The sequence below is a fragment of the Falco naumanni genome, chromosome Z (assembly GCF_017639655.2).
Source record: "Falco naumanni isolate bFalNau1 chromosome Z, bFalNau1.pat, whole genome shotgun sequence".
NCBI lineage: Eukaryota > Metazoa > Chordata > Aves > Falconiformes > Falconidae > Falco > Falco naumanni.
Genome location: NC_054080.1, coordinates 81,176,741 through 81,190,849, shown reverse-complemented (window position 1 = coordinate 81,190,849; position 14,109 = coordinate 81,176,741). Strand labels below are relative to the sequence as shown.

The window sequence follows — 14,109 nt, the reverse complement described above, 5'->3', positions numbered from 1 at the left end:
TCATTGTTTTAGGTATCTCCTTACTCTCCTCCAGGGTTAATAGTTAAATGACTTGGGTGAGGGACATTATACTTGTCTTTCTTGTTTGGGCAGGCTACCTGTGCTTTGACTAATTAGGAAACCTCACTTGAGGCTTCTGAACGTGTAACCTCTTCTGGAAACCTTCTGATCTCCCCTCTCCAGACAGCCAGGAGCAGAAGCGCTGGAGGGACAGTGATCAAGACTTTTTTTTTTTTTTTCCTGCAACAGCTCTTCTGCCTTAGCTGGCAAAGTGCATATCTGGAAATCTAGGGAGGAAACTAATTTTCCAGGAGACCTCTAGCTCTGTTTTAAACCCCCAAGAGATGGGGCCTGTCTAGACTTTGAAGTGCTCACCCAAACTGCCCTTCCAAGCCTCGGAAGCTCACCAGCATCAAGATCTGTTCAATAAGCCACTACAGAGGTGTTTTACCATCCAAATTAAGCTCCCAGAGGAAAGTGTTACCGCTAGTAAGCTTCCTGCAGTCAAGTTAAATTTGAGGAGGATAATTCACAGGTGAATGACAACAAATTTCACAGAAGTTGGCATTAGCTCTTAATTAGAGAGAGATTCACACTTCCTCTGATAAGTACTGAGAAATAATCAAATGCCTGTGTGCTCAGCCTTGCTATGGATGCTCCTGTGTTTCTTGAGCACCTCAAACACACTTCTGGAGGCAAAGGCCTGAAGGACAAGACCTTCCTTTGGGTCATACTACGGGTAACCCATTGAGGGTTATGAGTAGGCTCCCTTCTCCTGCCTCAGGCAACTACTCATGCTTGCAAGTATTCAGATGCCAGGGCTATAAAGTGATTAAACTGAAAATTTGCTGAGGACAAAACCAGATGTGAGAGCCCACAACAGGGGGAAAGAAATCCACCTATAAGGGATTCTCCAGGAAATGGAAGTGAGCATAACACTTGGCATGGCTTTCGCCCTAAGCACAGGGGCAACCACGTTAGTAACAACCAGATGTTGATGAGACAAGTGCAAGCAAGCCATGTTTTCGGCTGCCTAGTATTTGTGCTGCTCCTGATTTGCTCAAGCTCCAGGAGCACCAGCAGAGAGCTCAGAGCAGTATTAAAAGATGCTGCCCAAATCCCATAGTACACTACTCCCAACCACGGCTGTAACTATTGAGACTGCTTTTGTTTTACCCAGACTCCAAAATATCTTAAGATGAAAAAGCAAGAGAAAAAAAATCTAGTAAATAGCTTCAGGTAAGGGGAAACTGAGGCACAAGTCTGGGATTGTGACAGTGAACTTCACAGTGGAGCTCACATCTTCTTGAACCCCACCTCTGTCGTGTTGCCTTTGGATCTCACATTCTCTCATGTGACATACAGTTAAATCCCCAATCTCTTCAAAATATCAGAAATCCTGGAAGCCTCTTTACACTACATCTTTTTCAAACCGTTCACCACAAAGCACTGGAGACTATACAGCAACATTTAATGATGAGATATCACCTTTCACTCCAAAGACTCCCGGGTTTCTTCCTTGATTATACAAGCCACTGCTGAAATGCAGCTGCCTCTGGGGCACAGGCCAATGGACAACCCACATTACACCCCAGGGAAAGTTTTGGTCAGAAACTTGCTTTTATGAGAAGTGTCAGTGAAACTTCAGAATCCATCATGGGACACAAAAAACCAACAGCCTGGCATGCACCAAACTGCACTTGAACTCAGTTAACCCACATTAGGAATACAAAAAGAAAAAAAAAAAAAAAAAAAGAATAAAAAAAAGAAAAAAAGCCCCATCTATTTCTTTATTATTTGCAAAAGTACTAGGAATTTTAAGCGTGGTTGTGGTTGTGGTCTGAGTACTGCCAGATCACCAGCAGCACAAGTTTGATGCAGATCAGGGACAGGCGTCTGATCAGGCTTCAGTTGGATGGACCAGAGCACCCAAGATGAAGGTTAAGCCTTTCTTCATGCCACTTGAAGGCAGTTCCAGCAGATGCGTAAAGCTTATGAGCCATAAAGCCAGTGTGGTGCCGACAAGTGACGTAGTATGATGCAATACAAAGTCTGTTGAGATAAAATTAAGTCACTTCAAATTTTTTTTGAACAAATTTGAACCAGGAGAATGAGTTTATACTGGATCAGTATTGTGCGCCAATAGTGTATTTAATCTCCCTCTCAGAACCCTAGAGCTAGATTTACCGCATCTTCAGACCACAGCCTTAGTTACTTCCTATGGCCATGGTACTCTGAAAGAACAGCCCAGCCTTGGCAGGGAGCTGGAAAAATGACTGTGACAGCTATCTTCCATCTACACTATAGATCCCATAGGAAACACCCTCTCCCTTTCACCCGCCTTGTGTCAATCAGGACAGAAACAAGGCAGAAGGACTTCCCTTTCAAGCAAAACAAATGAACGTCAACTCTTAATAAAGAATCAGAGATGTCCTGGTGGTGCCCAAAACCCAACCAGGCACAACCCTGAGCATCCTTCCCTAGGTGATCCTGCATGGAGCAGCGTGGTGGACTGGGTGATTTCCAGAGGCCCTTCCAACCCCAGCCATTCTGTACTTCTAGGACATTATTTGGCCTGCATCTCCAGTGCTGGGCAAATCAGTCTTTTTACTGCATGACAATTGTAAACACACTGCTACAATTCCCAGCTACAAGATATACCTGTATATAGACACACATAAAATAGATGTGAGTATACAACAGATACAGTATGAGATCCTCAGCTGTTAAGAATAATTGTGAGTGGATTGACCATATGTGAATGCCTGTAATCCACAGATTACCTATAAAAATAACTAACTAAGGCATGTGATTCATTAATAGGGTCAATTGGAAGAGGAAAGGTGATTCCTCTCCTCATTGTCCCCCTGCCTCCAACACTGCTTTTGTTCAAGTCCTTCCTCCTCTGTCTCTGATTTTGCACGGGTTATGTGAGGAATTTCTCTGAGGAAAGGATGCAAGCTCTCCCAGGTGTGGTCTATCCAGACAAAAACAAGGAACAAGGATTAATGGCAGTTACCAGAACAACAGCAGAAATGTAATCTTCACTTGTTTCCATCAGATTGCCCTGAATCCAAGTGCTACCAGCCCTCTGCACCTCCAGCACCGTGACTGAATAACACTGACTGATGGCTCTGTCTCTCGGTGTGCTCAAGCCCGGCAAAGGAAGCCAGGAAAAGCCACACTGGAGGGGAAAAACCAAAATAAACCAAAGATCTCTCACAGCCAGGTGAGGGTCAAGCCTCCCCCATCCCCACCCCACACCCTCCGCATGTTAAAGAGACAGAAATAAATGAGAGCCCAAGTATATCCGTAATTATAGAGGCATGTAAGTGTGCACATTACACACATGTATATCTGTCTTCTCAACATAGAGACATTAAAAGTAGATTATGGAATAATATTTGACTCCATAATTAGGTTTGAGACTCCATAATTAAATCAGATAGTCACCTTTCTATGCAAGTAACTAACTATCGTACAACGCTGAAGGGAGAGCCAACTAAATGATTAAACAACTGACACGGCCATAAATCACAAGGCCCATAAAAGCAATACTGCCCAAGGTACAGCTGTGGCAACAGCCAGCGTAGCAAAGCACCCATCTGCAGTAGGAGGAGAGATGCCCATCAGGCTGCCCAAGGACTTTTACAAGCTCCTGCCTGAGAACAGTGTCAAGGTTTTATAAATCTGCTCGCTCACAACCTAAAGCTGTATCTGGGTGTTGGGGAAGCAGGTATGGTCATCAGACCTATAAACACCTCCTCATGCTGATTTCTGGTCTCTAAAGGACCAGCTTCCCCTCGCTTATGCCCTCCGAGGCCAACACCGCTGCAGGACTGCTCTAAAGCTGGTCTCGGTTCACTGGATTTACACCTCGGAATCAAGGAATAGCGTTTGATCCTAATGACATCAGGAGTTGGCATGTCATTTTTACCCATCACCCTTGTGAAGATTAGTCCTCCAGGATGCTAGAAAGCAGGATGAGATGCCAGCTGTTCTCATTACAACACAAAAAGCCAAGCCAGGAGATTTGCCTTTGTAAGGTCAACACCAGCTTGCTGGAGCTCCCAGGCAAAGCATCATCGCTCTCAGCAGGATGTATAATCAAAGGTGATTCCTGAGATGATCCAAGAGAATACTCCGAGCATGCTGCTGGATGCAGCAGTGTGTGCTGCTACAAGGACAAAACTTATTCCATTAAAAACAGCCATAAATCTCTTTGGGGTAAAGTGTCAACGTCCATGAGAAGGGGACCGCAAATGCTTGCTCTGTTCTAGCCAGCTCTTGCCAACCACACCATTCTGGAGGTAGTGGCAGCCACCTGAGGCTACAAATGGAAAGGTTTATGGGTATTTAAGGAAAGGTTGTTGGCACAGAACTCAGCCACAGAAAGCAAACCCCTGCACAATTCCATCATCTGTGTCACCAAACTTTCCTAGATCAACTGCTTTTGGAGAGCTGCCATCAGACACAGTAGCCTCCTCCAAACACCATCATGGCGGGGCAATAATCTCTCCTTCTCCCTCTGATCAAACATTTCCCTCTGATAAGCACCCTGAAATGTGCGGAAAATGATTTCTTTGCAGAAATCATTAGCGAGAGGTTTGTTTTTATTTACTGCTGCTGCCACAGGACATCTCCTTCCTTTTACTTTCCCTCCTCCATTATTTCATTTTCGCTTGCACAAGTGCCAAATATACCAGATTTCCCTCCCTTCAGGAAAAACAAAGAAATAAATGAAATAAAACAACACATCTGATAGGGAACGAAGCAGGTCTTGGCTCTGCATCCGTTCCTCAGAGTCGTAAGTGATGGCACAAGGAGGACCAAAAAGGCTGCGGTCCAGGATCTATCCTGTGCCCAGTCTAGAGGCTGTACAAACAACACATCCCATGTTACTCAATTCTGCACGCTTCAGATGAGGCTAGGAATAAGAAAGGTTGGATTTTGTCCATGCAGGCTTGTCCTGTGTACTTCCATGCTGAGTAAGCAGTGGTGTCTTTTTTGGTGCTGTGTAATGTCCCAAGCATCCCCAGCATCAAGGACTGTGGGAAAACAGGGCATACAAAGGGCATGCAAGAAGAAGAGCAACAATCTGGCATATTTAGAGAAAGGCATTGAGACTGCTTTGCCTTGCAGAAGGTATCACTCTCTCAGCTTTGAGGGAAGAGAGGGTGTCTGGGTCAGGCAAGATAAGAAATGCCCTTAAAGCCTCATGGATTGCAGAAGAAAAGGCAGCAGGCAAAAGCAGTGCATGACACAAGTGGACACGGCTGGAGGCACGCGTGGCAAAGAGCAGCCCAGGGTGCTGAGACAGTGATGTCAAGAGGCATAAATGTTAGTCAGAAGTGCTGGTGGGAAGGCCAGAGGGCAGGAATAAAGGCAAGATAACTGGCAGATGCTCTGGACAAAGGAAAGGAGGAGCTTTGCCTCTAATGAGGATGAAGAGGAAGCAGTTACAGAAGTGCTGGGAGAAGTTGAGTCAGATGGGAGATAAGAGCCTGCTGAGTATCCACTTGCTGCTGAAGGAACTGCCTCTCTAGCTCAACTACTTCACTGAGCTCTTTGTGTGGCATTGCACACATCCAACCCCCTCCCAGGGAGCACACAGGATCGGGAGCACCACATTCACAACTCTCATCCCTATTCCAGCAGGACCAGAGGGTTTGGGTTGTTATTCCCTTGTAACACCACTGACTTCAGGAGGATGTTAAAGGTTGGGATGGGGTCAGAATCTAGGGGAAAACAAGTTCAAGTCAGTCATGGTGCCCCCTTTCCCCATATGATGAGACATATGGGTCTCTCTTTCCTAGTCTGAGTGCTTCACTTAGGTCCCAACCGAGCAAAGTCTGGTCTGTGGGTTCCGATGGGTCAAAAGACCCCTGAACTAGGGCATCCATACCAGTGCTCCCCAGCTGGAGATGAATGCAAGTTTGAGTAGAGTCCTAGTTCCTACCTAGGGCCATGCTGCAGCTTATTGTTATTTTAATTGTTGCTCACACTAGTTTTTTTCAGAGGTTTTCCTTAAGGGCCCTGGGAGGTCTGTTTACTGAGCTAATCCTGAAGAAAATGTTCTGGCCTGAAAGCCACCCTTAAAAAGCAGCATGTTTTAAGACCAGATGTGTCTTCAATTCTGATAAAAGCAGGGCCTATATTTCTGTAACTACCTCCTATAACACAGAAATGGGATCTAATGTAACCAACACCTACAGCAAATGCCATTTATGACACTTATCCAGCAGGATTTGTAGGGACAGTGCCTCTCTCTCTAAGGTTGAAATATCTCCATCAACTTTAGGATGCCTACAGTGACACTTTGAATTTGTCATGGCATCAGAAACCATGACCTCCATATTTTTTTGTCCCACTCACACCCCAAAAGCAGACAAAGGCTTTCAACAAGCCCTATGTTTATACCCATTTATCAGCTCAAAGTCCAGCAGGTTAGACTGCTGCCCTGTTTAAAAGCATGTGGTTAGAATAATTCAAAAGGGAAAACTGTTTCCTCTTCTTCCTCCACTCTCATTTTTTTTCTGAATAAATTTGAAAAGAAAAAAGAAAAAGAAAAAAGGAACAACTGACAGCTGGAGAGAATTTGCTCAACCTTTCAGGAAGAAAGTTGTCATCCAGCAAACAGAAAGCATGACATATTTCAGCCCATTAGGTGAGGGTTTATGGAAGTTACAAGGATGTAAATATATGGGTTAATATTTAAAACTGTTTTTCAACTGTAGGAACAATGGGCACGTATAATAACACTTTACCCAGATGCCTGCTATAATACTTTACATCTATACAATCCCGTTTGAACACTTACTAAACACCCCCAGTTAAGCTTCATGTCTCTGATCCCTTCTGAAAAAGAACCGAAGAGTTCAGCATAGAATTATTCCTCTGTGCAGAATTCTGTTGAATCCTGCTATAGAGCTCCATAGGAAGGCTTTAGAGAAAAAAAGATATTTAAAAAAAAAAAAAAAGAAAAAAAAAAAAAAAGAAAGAAAGCAAACTAATAGGATTTTGGAGGAGTTTTGTGGAAACCCCGTTGCATTCTCCAAAGCCAAAAATGTATCAAGACTCAAGGAGAGGTAGGCATGGATCACAGCATTGCTCCAGAATCCGCTGGGTCTGGAAACACACAGGGAAGTTAGGCCAGTGTCCAAGTCTTAGAAATCACATCAGTAGGATATTCAGGGTATGTGGATTCATATGGAGGAAAGACATGCCTGTAACACCTTGCAGCTTCACCTCTGGTTTGGGTATCGTAATTTTCTCCCTTCCATCTTAAAACCAACTTCTCCATCTGCTAAAATACCAGGACAGGAACAGAATGATTCATTGCATACATATATCTCTCTCAGTTTTAAAGGTTAAGGCTAACAAAAATTTCAAAGTAACATAAAACCTCAGGCTTCCGATCTTTAACCCATCTCTAATTTTGAGGTATTTAAGTGAGTCCTGGGTTACCCCACACTTGCCTACCACACATTCTTCTGAACAGCTTTCACAAGCATTATTACTGGAGATACCGTACTACAGTAGAGGAAACTTTGCTCTCATCTCTGCCTCATTCGTAGAGCTCTTAACTGCCCAGAACTGCAGAGCAACCCTTATGGAAGCAGGAATCCACTCCTTCAGAGGCAGTGAGGAGCTAGGTAAGTCACCCTGTGACAGCATTTAGCCACCACCCCAGCACCCCACTCTGCCAGGCACTTGCATCCCAATATACCACGCACTGCAGTGCCAAGCCTCGGGCCATGCTGTACTCTGATATTCACCAGGGCAGGTCAGAGCCTTGCCACCACCTTCTGACCTCACATTTGCATGGAAATTGGCGTCCTCCTGCATGGCTTTTCCACACGTTGAGCTTGCTTTCAAAAAAATGCATCACTCACCAGCCCTGCAAGGGGAAGGCAACTCAGGCTCATCCTTACCATTTGTACAACTGCTTTTTTCCCTGCAAGAGCCCTGTGCTGGATGGACACGTGTATGAGTCCCACCACTTTCCCTACTCATAAGTGAGAGTAAACCTGACCCTGGGATCTGTGAGCAGCACCAGTGACCCTATGCCTAGAGCACTTCTCTGGCCACCTTTCCTGCTTTGTCACCCACGCTTCAGCCCCATCACTTTCCCCTTTGTATCCAAAGTCAAAAGGGTCTTCATCACACACTGACAAGGGCATGAGGTGTTGGGAGGACAGCCAGCCCAGCAAATATCGTAGAGACACAGAAGCCTGAAACCTTGCTAAGATCTCCAGCTAGACTTGGAAGTAGACTAGAGCCATAAAGATCATAATCAAGCCTGGATCAAACCCTCCCAGTCCTCAGAGTGTTTAAGGTCCAGAGTTTCGATGTGGCCTTTTGGAGACAGAGGTGACTAACCTGAGAACTTTTCAAGATTTTCAAGTTCATAAAAGACAACAAAATCCTAAATGAAATAATGTCAGAAGATCGCTTTTCATATCCGACTGCCCCACCGCTTGGATAAAAGCTCATCATTGTGTTTGGACGATCAGTGCTGCAAAGTAAATCCAACTCCAAAGGGGCAAAACAGCCCCTAACTCTGCTCCCTCTCAAAAGCTGACAGATAGTACCACCCCCTGCTTCCTTCACACATTTCCTCAGCTCTGAAAGACAAGCTGCATTACTCTCAGACTGCTTTTATTCAACTTAGGAAATTATTTTGCCTTCCTTTTTGTTATGCTGCACCTATTTACCTGCCTCCCTTTGCTTTTTCTATGACCAGCTAAACATGAATGCAGAACCTAGCTGCCTGTTGGGGAGCTGTGCTTGCTCGCAGCATCCAGCAGAATCTCTAAGCAGGTCTAAATACTCAATGAACTTCTGAAGCCACATCAGGTGAACCTTTTATGTTGGGAAAAGGAGAAAGAAGCTGTCTCTAAGGCTTGGAGTGTACCTCAGAAGCAACTGTGCTATCACAGGCTTGCAACTTGATTTCATGTCCTTATCAGAAGGCAAAGTAGTCCTAACCGAAAGTTTGGAAATGGTTTTGAGATCTGACGGTCCCCCCAGGCTGAAACCTGGAGTTGAGGGCTTTTACAGCCCATCTTTAATCAAGATGACAATTTCCTAAAAGCATGACTCATTTTATTTCCTTAACAGTAATAACAGGAAAGAAAACTTTTTTCTTTTCTTTTTTTTTTTTTTTTTAACAAGTTGGAAATAGAGAAAGTAATGAGAAAAGAACCTATAATAGCAGCAAAACTAGTCCCGATAGAAACCACAAGTCCGGCAGCAAAACACTGGGAACCTTCTCCACTAAAGTTCTCCCACAGACTCTGGCCTTTCCAGCTAGTCTTTGGACTAGCTCTGAACCTTGGATTGCGGCTGCCCTAAGAGCACCTGAACTTCCCAGCAGCGAAGCTCGATCTTGTTATGGATTTCATTTGACCATCTTATCAATTTTTTTTATGCACAGATTTGCTGCTTTTGTCTCATTATCAAATGCACACTTAATCGCAGCCCTTCCACACTCAAAACCCTGTGTGCCTACATGTTAAGGTAGGCAAAAATGACATGCTGGATTTTCTGAACATGGATTAAATCCTGTTCAGTTGGCCTTACTGCTGGCCATGCATCATGGAGCACATTTTGGCAGTTATTAATGCCGCCTTTCAACATCATCGCAGACTCACAGATCACAGATACTCCAGAGATGGGTAGTTAACGGGGAGCAAGAAAAACTGCCTAGGCATATGGTTAAACAAATCAGTCATCAATTCACTGGGACAGCTTTCATTTCCATCACAGCAATCTGTTGGATCCCAGAACTGTTTTTATGTGGTTCATTAGACAATAGCCTTTCTTGCTACTCGTTGGGTCAAGAGTCAAAATTGCTGTGTAATTGCAAGTCTCGGAGCACAAGGCAAGAGTTTTTCAGTCCTGGAGGGTGTTGTCCAAAGGGGAAAGAAAACAGAAGGGAAAGATTATGTGTGAGCAATTGAGCCCTACTGAGAGGGCAAAAAAAGTCACTGAAACTGGGATTAGCCAAATCTTGTAACGGAAAACAAGAGTCCTGTTGGTGAGCTGGCACTCTGCACCTAAGAGATGTACATGCTGGTGAAAAGGAGCTCAAAGGGTGGGTCAAAACAGAGCAGAAGAGGAAGTTAGGCAGCATCCGAAGCCAAAAACATGATGGTTGGACCCTTTCAAGCATTTATCTCCTGGAGTTGATTAAGCACGTGGCAATAGAAGTTGTTAAAAAAAGAACAGTTCCCAACTTAATCAAAGTACATTATTGGAAATGATACTGAGCAACCTCAGTAGAGAAACACAGTAAATATCCCGTGAAGCTAAATGGCTCAGTTATGATTATTATTAATAATAAATCATGGCCACTGTTTCTTTTGTTTGCCAACAACTAGCATAGTTGATGGCTCTGCACAAACCTAACACACCATTTTATTACATTTCAGAGAGTGCATCCTCCTAAAATGATAATGTGTTAATAATCTATGCTGGGCTTTTTGGCAGGAACCAAAGAGCTCAAACAACTTGAAATAACATCAGCAAAAAATTATTTATTCCCCATCCCTAGTTGCAGAGAAAACAGAGGTTTTCTTGGCTCAGTTACTTTTCAATAGATTTCTGGTTTCAATTAAAAGTTTGAGTCTGAGAAGTTAAAAAAAAAAAAAAAAAAAAAAAAAAAAGCCAGTAAGAGATGGAGAGAAGTCTCCATTCACTGAGCGTTCCTGCTTCCCCTCCTCCCTGCTTTTACATAACCCTTCTGAGATAAAAGCAGAGACTAAAGTACAACTTCATTATTTGGGAAGGGGGGGGGGGGGTGTGTGTTTCTCCTTTCAGCTGAAAAACTAAATGGAGATGAAAAAAGTTTCTCTTTGGAGTGGAAGGAGCTGCCGACCGAGGGGAGTAATCCCAGCACAGGCTGAAGAAGAGTGGAAAGATGTGCGTGAAGCAGCCGCTTGCACATTTTTCCCTGATAGGCATTTTTTCTCCTGTCTATGATAAAAAAAGAAGGTCCTAGACACTTGTTTCCTCAGGTCCGCGCTATCACTGGCTAACTATAGCCGGCTGATGATATCGCTCCTGTAGCCTGAGCCAAGGGAAGTCCTGGCTGCAGGGGCTGTGGGATCAATAATTGTTCCCATTTGGGTCCATCATATTCAGCAGGGGATTGGATTTGCCAGCAGTCCTTTCCCCCTGAAATCCTCCTGTCAGTATGCAGAGGCTCCCATTACTTTCCCTGACAGCAGAGGACTAGCAGGCTCAGCGCTTTGCTGGCCTCGCACATCCTTTGCTCTGTGACAGATGGACACAGAAGGCAGCACGGCGGGTCCCCCCCTCCCTGGTACGACCACCTCGGACCCACGCCTAATGAAACACCTCTGCTTGCGGGGGGAGCAGCACTGCCCGCTGCTCCCCTTTGCCCCCCGCCCGTACCCTCCCCGTTCGCTCGGAGCGGACCCCTCCCAGTGCCGGCTGGCCCTGCTCACGGCAGCCGCCGGCCCACAGCCCCAAGCCCGGGGCGGGGGGGGCGGGCATGAGGGGGTGGTCCAGCCCAGCATCCTCCCCATGCACACACCCCACATCCTCCTCCCGCGCAGGGAAGCTCCTTGCATCTCCCCCTGCAAACCCTCCCGGGGATGGGGTGGGGGGCGCAGGGGGGGGGGGGGGGGGTGTCGCCCCCCCGGTGTGTGTGTGTTCCCCTCGTAGGCGACCGCTCCCCGGTGGCGAAGTGGCCTTTTAGCATCCGGCGTCAGGCCCGAGATTATCAGTGCTGTTTAATTTGAAGCGGAAACGAATCGGAAATCCTTCTCTCAACTGCCTTTTTAGACACATAAATATACACACACAGGCAGGGGCGGGCAGCGCAGGGGACCGCCGGTGCCCGGTGTGATGCACGCACTCACACTCACACTCACACTCACACACCGGCAAACAAGGGCGGGAGGGGGATCCGTGTCCCCCCCCACCCTCGCCTAGCTAGAGGGACCCGATTTCCCAGTGGCCACCCGGCAAGGAAGGGGGGTGTATGAGTGTGAGTGTGAGTGTAAGTGTGAGCGCCCGTGCCCGGAGGTGGGCAGGGAGCCTCGCGCCAGGGTTGGAGTTGACAATAGCCGCCCGCGGCTGCAGGCTGCGTTTTGCGCCCTCACCTCCCCACCCCCCCTCCAAAAAAAAAACCAACAACAAAAAAAACCCCACCCCCCAAAAAAAACCCAAACCAAAACCAAACGACACCCCCAACACCACTCCGCGATAATATCGGCGATACCCAAGCTGCCCAAAGCTGAACTTTCACCTGGGGGGGGGGGGGGGGGGGGGGAGAGGGGCCACCGGGGTCCCGGGGGCGGCAATCACCGGCTTATTAATAACCATTATCAACGCGCCTCCACCGAGCAGGGGGGGGCGGGGGGGAATAGGGGGGGGCCCACAAGGCTAATTACTCCCCCTCCTTCTCCCCCATATCCCCACCTCCCCACACACTTTTTTACTCCCTCAAATTGCCGCTTTGGGGGGCTGCGTGTCCTTTTCAATGTCAAAAGGAGCGCGGGGCCGCGGCGGCCGCCCCGGGGCAGCCGGACCCCCCCGAACCCCCCCGCCCCCTCGGGGCAGCCGGGCCCCCCCGTCCCCCAGCGCCGAGCACCGCCGCGGACCCCGCGCACTCACACACACTCACACTCACACACACTCACACGCTCACACTCACACACGCAGATCCCCATAAGGTTACAACGTTGCTCTCTAGCTCCACTTAACCTGCAATTTACGAAGGGGGGGGGGGGGGGGGAAGACACTCCCCCCCCCCCCTCCCCGCACACACATCGCTGCCACCAGCCCCTGGCACCGTTGGAGAAACATACATAGGATACCAAAGGGGGGTGTGTGTGTGTGTGTGTAAATGGGGGTAAATACATTATACAAACTCCTAAAAAAATTGCAACCCCTTCCCCGCAGCTCGGTCTTACCCGGCCCCCCCCCCCCCCCCCCCCCCCCAGCCACACACATACACCACCACCACCCCCCAGCCACAAAGCACGGGGAGGGAAGGGGTCGGAGAGGGAGAGAACTCGCATGCATTGCACAGCAGAGAAATACCCCCCCCCCCCGCCCCAAAGAAAAAAAAAAAAAAAAGACCCTTTTCCGCGCCATTGCGAAGTCACAACACGAAAAAAAGGAGACGACATTAACTTTTGCATGCGGAGGGGAAAAAAGGGGGGGGGGGGGGGGGGGGGGGGGGGGGGGGGGGGGAGAAAAAAGAGAGAGGGGTAAGACCCTCCTGCAATCCGGATCATCAAGACAGACCTTTCCTCGATGGCTGAGGGTTTTTTTTGTTGCCTTTTTTTTTTTTTTTTTTTTTCCTTTACTAACCCATATCCCCAAAACGGCAGCGGGGGCTTCTTAGCAGCTTCCTCTTCTTCTTTCTTCCTCCTCCTCCTCCTCCTCCTCCCTCGGATTTCCCCCCTTCTTGTCTCTTCTCCTTTTAGATCCCGGTTTCAATCCCTCGCCACAGCCCCCAAAGGTGCTTTTGCTTGTGTTGCGGCAAACCCATGGCGGTGTTCATCTGTCAGATTAGGGGAGCGCACGGCCGCGCAGCACACGCAGAGCGGAGAGGGAGGGAGGGCGGGGGGAGGAGGGAAGGCACCCGGGGAGAGGGAGATGGACGGACAGACAGACAGCTCGATAGATAAATGATAGCTAGATAGATAAATAGAGCCAGATAGAGCGAGAAAGGGGGGAAAATGGCGTCTTGGAAGCCGGAATCCCGGAGTAAATCAAATTAACACGCTGCACCCAGAGCAGTCCCAGCTAATTTTAGCAGGATCCAAAATAAAATGAAAAGGAAAAGGGGGGTGGGAACGGTGGGGTGGGGGGGGAGGGGGGTAGAAAGGAGGAGAGGGGGAAGGGGGGGGAAAGAGGGGAAGAGAAAAAAAAAAAAAGAAGAAAAAAATCAATTCACTGGATAAAATCCTGGATTTGAAATCGATGGAGCTTGTTTCTGGCTCTCTCGCTTTTTCTTTTCTTTTCCTTCTTTTTTTTGTTTTGGAGGGGGGGCTTTTTTTTTTTTTTTTTTTTTTTTTTTTTTTTTTTTTTGCTTTCTGTTTGTTGTTGTCGGTTGTTTGGGGGCCT

The 14,109-nt window shown here is 47.2% G+C and overlaps 1 protein-coding gene across 1 annotated transcript in view; it reads right to left on the bottom strand.

Moving 5' to 3' along the window:
* The window catches only part of SETBP1 (SET binding protein 1), a 259,184-nt gene extending 245,374 nt beyond the window's left edge, over positions 1-13,810 (bottom strand). The window contains 1 exon segment of the mRNA XM_040580452.1: positions 13,351-13,810. The gene's annotated coding sequence lies outside the window, so the exon portion shown is untranslated.
* Positions 13,811-14,109: the final 299 nt, after the last annotated feature.